This window comes from Hypomesus transpacificus, chromosome 13 (assembly GCF_021917145.1).
Source record: "Hypomesus transpacificus isolate Combined female chromosome 13, fHypTra1, whole genome shotgun sequence".
Classification (NCBI taxonomy): domain Eukaryota; kingdom Metazoa; phylum Chordata; class Actinopteri; order Osmeriformes; family Osmeridae; genus Hypomesus; species Hypomesus transpacificus.
Window position 1 is genome coordinate 5112405 of NC_061072.1, and position 7118 is coordinate 5119522.

Consider the following 7118-nt stretch of genomic DNA (forward strand, 5'->3'; position numbering starts at 1 on the left):
AATAATTTTTTATTAACTGTAAACCTTTTTACTCGCCACTTGAGTTCACTTGAGTTCATTCATACTGGTCGGCGTCTACATGCCTCCTCAGGCAAGCGCCAACAAGGCTCAACGTGTGCTCGCCAACCAGATATTGTGTGTGGAGCATGAAAATCCGGATTCCTTGGTTATTGTGCTAGGCAACTTTTACAAAGGCAATCTCACTCAAAAACTCCCCAAATACAGACAATTCATCAAATTACTGCAAAAGACTGCTGTATACCAACATGCACCAGGGTGAGCTACAACAACGACAAACGGTGGTTTACAGCTAAACTCAAAAGGCTGAGGGAGCCTGTCTGGAGAGGGCTCAGGCAGATTACCAACTTCAAGCCCAGAGCCCCCCACTCTATTAACGACTCTCGCCTGGCCAAGTGAGTAAAGTAAAGACACATGAATCCAACGTTGAATCTACCGGGTCTTATTCTGGAGTAATGCAATCATTCATAATACACTACAAATGGCGACGAGGATGGTGAATACATGCGTGTTTCTTGTACTAGGAAGACATGTTTAGCGCTGGGAAACCTGAAAACGACCGGGATACAAACTTTTCGGGGATGCCGTTAAGACTGGCATGCTAGCAAGCTACCAAACCGAGTCTACAAGAGGAGCGGTAAAGGAAAGAATCGTGAGTAGAGCCAATTCAAAGATACGTGACTATAAAAGGAACAAGGGCATTCTGCTTAAACCTGTATCGGAAAAACAAAATGAGAAAAAGTTTGAAGAAATGGCGGGGATAATAGGGAGCATTGGTGCTTTTGATGAACTGATTGAACCTTGGAGTGCATACACTGAACGTTTTGGATACTTTGTAAATGCAAATAGCATTGGCGAGGAGAAGATAGTACCCACGTTTCTTGGCGTGATGGGAGCTAATGCTGGGGACACACTACAGGATAATCGGGCCAATTTCGTCCCGATTATCTTGATGGTTCAACAGATTATTTTATCAGATGTTCCCTTGGTGTGAGGTGTGTCAAGAGTGACCGAATCTGCTCGGAAGGATGTCGGAAGCGCAAAGATCGTGAATCTTAAATATTCAACATGTTGAATATTTGCGATCAGAAATCCTGATGTCTGGGGGGAAATCCCGAGGACAAACACCGAGTTTATCACGTGAAACCAGAGCCTCTGCGTGAAACGAAACAATAATATCCAATCAGAAAGCAAGCTGAGAGAAGACGGAAGCATAACAAACGGCGTCACTGCGCAGCACAAAGTTAAATGGAATTTATTTGTGGCAACAGCAAACCCTTTTCTTTTTTTCCGTGAATTTTCTGTGAAAATCATTGCAAAGACTATCATCGCAATTTCTTCCTGCATATCGTCCGCCATGCTTTTTCTTAAATCTCGAGAGATTTTGCGAGATTTCTTGTGTTAACAGTCGGGACACTACATTTACATTTACATTTATTCATTTAGCAGACGCTTTTATCCAAAGCGACTTCCAAGAGAGAGCTTCACAAAGTGCATAGGTCACTGATAATAACAACAAGATAGCCCCACAGCATTGCGGGTAGTCAAAAACAAGAAGTACATATTGTGAACAACCAAAAAATAGTGCTAAAGGGAAGAAACCATAAGAGCATGTAGTTAAACAAGTTAAAAATTACACAACATTAATCTCTATGTGCAGGTGTACCTGTAGGAAAGCAATAAAAATAGGATTAACTAGAAAAAGAATACAACAGTTTAAATCAGCTACCACTAACCAACAACTTTTCTTGAAGGTGGGGAGACAGTCAGTGTCCCTGATGGAAGTGGGGAGCTGGTTCCACCATTGGGGGGCCAGGCAGGAGAAGAGCTTGTGTGGGACCACCAGGCGGTTGTCTGAAGAAGACCGTAGGTGACGGGTGGGGGTGTAAGGCTGCAGGAGAGACTTGATGTAGTCGGGCGCAGTCCCGTTCACTGCTCGGAAGGTCAGTACCAGGGTCTTGAATCTGATGCGGGCCGTTATGGGTAGCCAGTGGAGGGAGATGAGGAGCGGGGTAACGTGGGAGCATCTGGGTAGATTGTAGACCAGACGGGCCGCTGCGTTCTGAATCCTCTGAAGAGGACGGGTTGCGCATGATGGGAGACCGGCGAGCAGCGAGTTGCAGTAGTCCAACTTGGAGAGGACAAGTGCTTGGACAAGCAGCTGGGTGGAGTGCTCAGACAGGTATCTCCTGATCTTCCGGATGTTGTAGAGGGTGAATCTACACGACCGGGAGACCGCAGCAATGTGGGCCATGAGGGAGAGCTCGTCATCCATGGTAACCCCAAGGTTCCTGGCAGAGGATGAGGGGGTCACCGTCGCAGATCCCAGGGTGATTGAGAAGTCATGGGAGATGGAGGGTTTGGCCGGGATGATGAGAAGTTCCGTTTTGGCAAGGTTCAGCTGGAGGTGGTGCTCAGTCATCCAGGCGGAGATGACTGAGCGGAATGACACTAGTTGGAAATCTGTTTGTGTGTGGTGTGCTGTCTTTGTCAAATCATGGCACACCACACACTGTAGGAGCGAAACGGCTAAATCTAGGATTTTTTGTCTTCATGTGTGTGGTCTCTCACAGTTTGAAGATCTTATGAGATCAAAAAAATCGTTTAGTGTGTCCCCAGCATTACACGTTTAATCTGTTGCGCTTTTTGATGCAGCCGGATAAGCCCGGGGACAAAACGTATGATGTGATTGTGCAAACGTTAGCAAAGCACTTCTCTCCACAACCATTGATCATAGACTTCTTGTCTCTCCTGACTTCCTTCGACCTGACGCTTTTGAGCACACCGGCGACCCACAAGGCAGGCAAACAGCCAGACCTCATTCTGACACGGAACTGTATCACTGATTTAACCTCTGTAACCCCACTGCACATTTTTGATCACTACTTTATCCAATTCTGTCTCTCTCCCTCCTACCTCCCCTTGTTACTTTCCGGCGCAACCTCCCCTCCCTATCTCCTTCGCACTTCTCTATTGTAACAACCTCCCTACCATTGACGATTTCTCGTCTCACCCGACTCACACTGCCACCGACTCCTTGTTAACCACTTTAACTGCATCACTTGACTCTCTCTGTCCCCTGTCAACCAGGCCTGCACGATCTTCTCCCTCCTGCCCGTGGCTTACGGATGTTATTCATGAAGAACGGTCCACCCTTCGGGCAGCTGAGAGGAGATGGCGCAAATCCCAAGTTGGTCTGGAACTTGATAAGTATCACTCCCTCCTTTAATCCTTCTCTTCTCACATAACTGGTACTGAAACCCTCTACTTTCTGACCAAAATTAACTCTGCTTCAAACCCCCACAAACCTTTCTCTACCTTCTCCACTCTTCTTAACCCACCTCCCCCACCCCCTCCCTCCACCCTGACAGCAGACGACTTCTCCTCCTTCTTTGAGAAAAAAGTCGCCGACATTTGCAGTCGGTTCCCTAAACCCACCTTTCCTACCCTCTCACCCTCGATGACTGACCCAACTAAATGTCTAAACTCTTTCTCTCCCCTTACCGAGGCAGAGATCTCTGACCTCATTCTCTCTCATCGCCCCACCTCCGGTCCCCTTGATCCTATCCCCTCACCTCTCTTTCAAACCATCTCCACCTCCATTATACATTTTCTTCTCCATGTCCTAAACTCCTCCTACCTCTGGCACCTTTCCCTCTGCCTTCAAACAGGCCAGAGTTACCCCTCTACTAAAGAATCCTCCCTTAACCCTGCCGTCCTCCAGAACTACAGACCGGCATCATTGTTACCCTTCTTTTCAAAAACAATTGAACATCTAAACAACTGTCAAACTTCCTCTCTCTGAACAACCTGCTTGATCCCAACCAATCAGGCTTCAAGACTGGCCACTCCACAGAGACTGCCCTCCTTTCAGTCACCACTGCCCTCCAGTCTGCCAGAGCGGCTTCCAGGTCATCCGTCATCATTCTGCTGGACCTTTCTGCAGCATTTGATACGGTTAAGTTAACCACCAGATCCTGCTCTCCAGACTTTCTGAGATGGGCTCCGTCCTTGGACCACTCCTCTTCCCTGTACACCACCTCACTTGGACCAATCATCACCTCCCATGGCTTCTCCTACCACTGCTATGCTGACGACACGCAGCTGGACCTGTCGTTCCCACCGACTGATCCGGGGATCTCAGCTAGGATTGAGGCCTGCCTCACAGACATCTCCGCCTGGATGACCGAGCACTACCTCCAGCTGAACCTCGCCAAAACAGAACTTCTCATCATCCCGGCTAAACCCTCCATCTCCCACATCTGTCAATCACCCTGGGATCTGCGACGGTGACCCCATCATCCTCTGCCAGGAACCTTGGGGTTACCATGGATGACGAGCTCTCCCTCATGGCCCACATTGCTGCAGTCTCCCGGTCGTGTAGATTCACCCTCTACAACATCCGGAAGATCAGGAGATACCTGTCTGAGCACTCCACCCAGCTGCTAGTCCAAGCACTGGACGTGCACTCCAAGCACTCTCCAAGTTAGACTACTGCAACTCGCTGCTCGCTGGTCTCCTAGCATGTGCAACCCCTCCTCTTCAGAGGATTCAGAATGCAGCGGCCCGTCTGGTCTACAATATACCCAGACGCTCCCATGTTACCCCGCTCCTCATCTCTCTCCACTGGCTACCCATCAATGCCCGTATCAGATTCAAGACCCTGGTACTGACCTTCCGAGCGGTGAACGGGACTGCACCCGACTACATCAAATCTCTCCTGCAGCCTTACACCCCCACCCGTCACCTACGGTCTTCTTCAGACAACCGCCTGGTGGTCCCACACAAGCTCTTCTCCTGCCTGGCCCCCCAATGGTGGAACCAGCTCCCCACTTCCATCAGGGACACTGACTGTCTCCCCACCTTCAAGAAAAGGATCAAGACGCACTTGTTCCGGGAGTACAATGGCACTTAGGAATGCTTGATTGGACCTGATGTTACTTTCCTCCAGGATCACAATGACTCTTATTGAGAGACTTGTTGCTATTGTAGGTTAGTTATAACGAAGTTTACTCTTGTACTCGCTGTGAAATATTTTACTGTTGATTGTTCTTTTACAGGTACAGTCTTGCACTTTTTGGGGTTCATGTTGTTTTAATTTGTAACTTGTAAAACTGCATGCTCTTATGGGTCTTCCCTTTGGCACTTTAGTTTTTCACAATGTATGCTTCATGTTTTGGCTGCTTGCAATGTTTGGGACTACCTCGTTGTTATGATCAGTGACCTATGCTCTTTTGTAAAGCCCCCCTTGGAAGTCGCTATGGATATAAGCGTCTGCTAAATGCATAAATGTAAATACCAGAATGACTCATCTGGAGATAGTAGCAGCTCAGATAATCGGAGAGTTCACATACTGACCATTAAGGGAGGGGTACTCGGTTACTCCATTATTGGAAGGGCAACCCACTCACATGGAGATTGACACTGGGGCAGCAGTGCAATTTAGTCAGACCGCATCTACAACAAGGCATTAAAACATCTGCCATTAAAAAAGTTTAACATCCTCTTAAAGACCTACACTGGTAAAACGGTGCCAGTCAGTGGCATAGTTGAGGTAGGGGTCCAACTGAATAAGCAAACAGCTACATTGCCGCTCCTCTATTATGCAAGGCAATTATCCATCTCTCAATGGTCGTGCATGGCTGGAAAAGATGCATTTTGACTGGACAACCATCTTCATGGTCTCCAAGGCGGAACCAGGGTTAACCACAGTCCTAGAGAAGTACGCAGAGGTGTTCAAAGACGAACTAGGAAGCATGAAGAACATTGTGACCAAAACTAGATCTGAAGTCTGGTAGCAAACCAAGGTTCATGAAAGCCCGAGTGGTGCCCTATGCTCTTAGACCAAAAGTGGAAGTAGAGTTACAATCGTTAGTAACGAGTGGCGTGCTTGAGCCTGTCAGTGTAAGTGAATGGGCAAGGCCCATAGTTCCTATAATTTAAAAAAACAGATCGATCAGGATTTGTGGGGATTTCAAGGTGACAGTTACCCCTGTGTTGGGAACGTTACCAAAAATTAGTAATTAGTTACAGTTACTAGTTACTTATTTCAGAAGTAACTGCATTACTTTACTAGTTCCTGCACAGAAAGTAATTAGTTACAAGGGAAAGTAACGTTTGCATTACTTTTAATTCCCTGCTTCTATTATCAAATTAACGCACACAGATAGTTATACTATTTTAGTGTTGCAGTGGCACAGTGTGGAACACGACAACTGTCAAATGTTATCATTGTATGTTGCTCATTAGTTGCCTAAAGGCAACGGACTCAACTGTTGACATAGGTCGCATGTCTTGACAACATACCTGGCAATTAGTCTGTTTAGTTCTGCCTGGCTTAGAGACTGGAAATACTTCTGTTTAAAATCAAGCCCGGGCTGTTTTGATGAAGTGGCTTGTGAAAGAAAATTCTTGATGGACTGTGTATAATCGAAGATGGCGATTTCAATACAATTTATTTAGACTATACAATTACATATGATTAAACAAAGCTTTGCTGATCAGTCGTTACGAAGGGTGCGCTAGTCACAAATTGTTCGCAAGAGAGAACTATCACACATGCACTGCCTTATATAAAATTTAGATCAAATGGCATTCTATAAGGTCAATCAATGTAGCAAACTCTGTGATTGGCTAACTCAACTCAGTGCCAGCTTGAAACAATACATCTCCATATCAATTGTCTCACTGTTCTTTGATGTGACATCTCTCTCCAGGGCAGTAGATAATAAAGCCCTAGGAGTTGGCCAGCCAAATGGTCAACTGTCCTTTGTGTGGTCATCTTCAAACAATGCTTTTAATTAACACAAACAATAAAACAGGACACAGTCCTTCCCTTGCCAAAGTTCAGAGCAACTGCCTCTATAGCCCCTTTCACTGACCAGAGGACAGAAGGCCATATAAGATGCTTCACCCATCCCCCAGGGTAAACTGCCCACAGAGCCATCAGCACCTCACATTCCTTTGAACTCAACTTAATTATCTTCCCTTCCTGTCTCTTACCAATGATCATAGAAGCTTATAGATTTCATACACATACATCTATGCATATGACCAAAATTTCTACCACAGGCTCCGACTGCTTGATAAGCGGAGCTAGC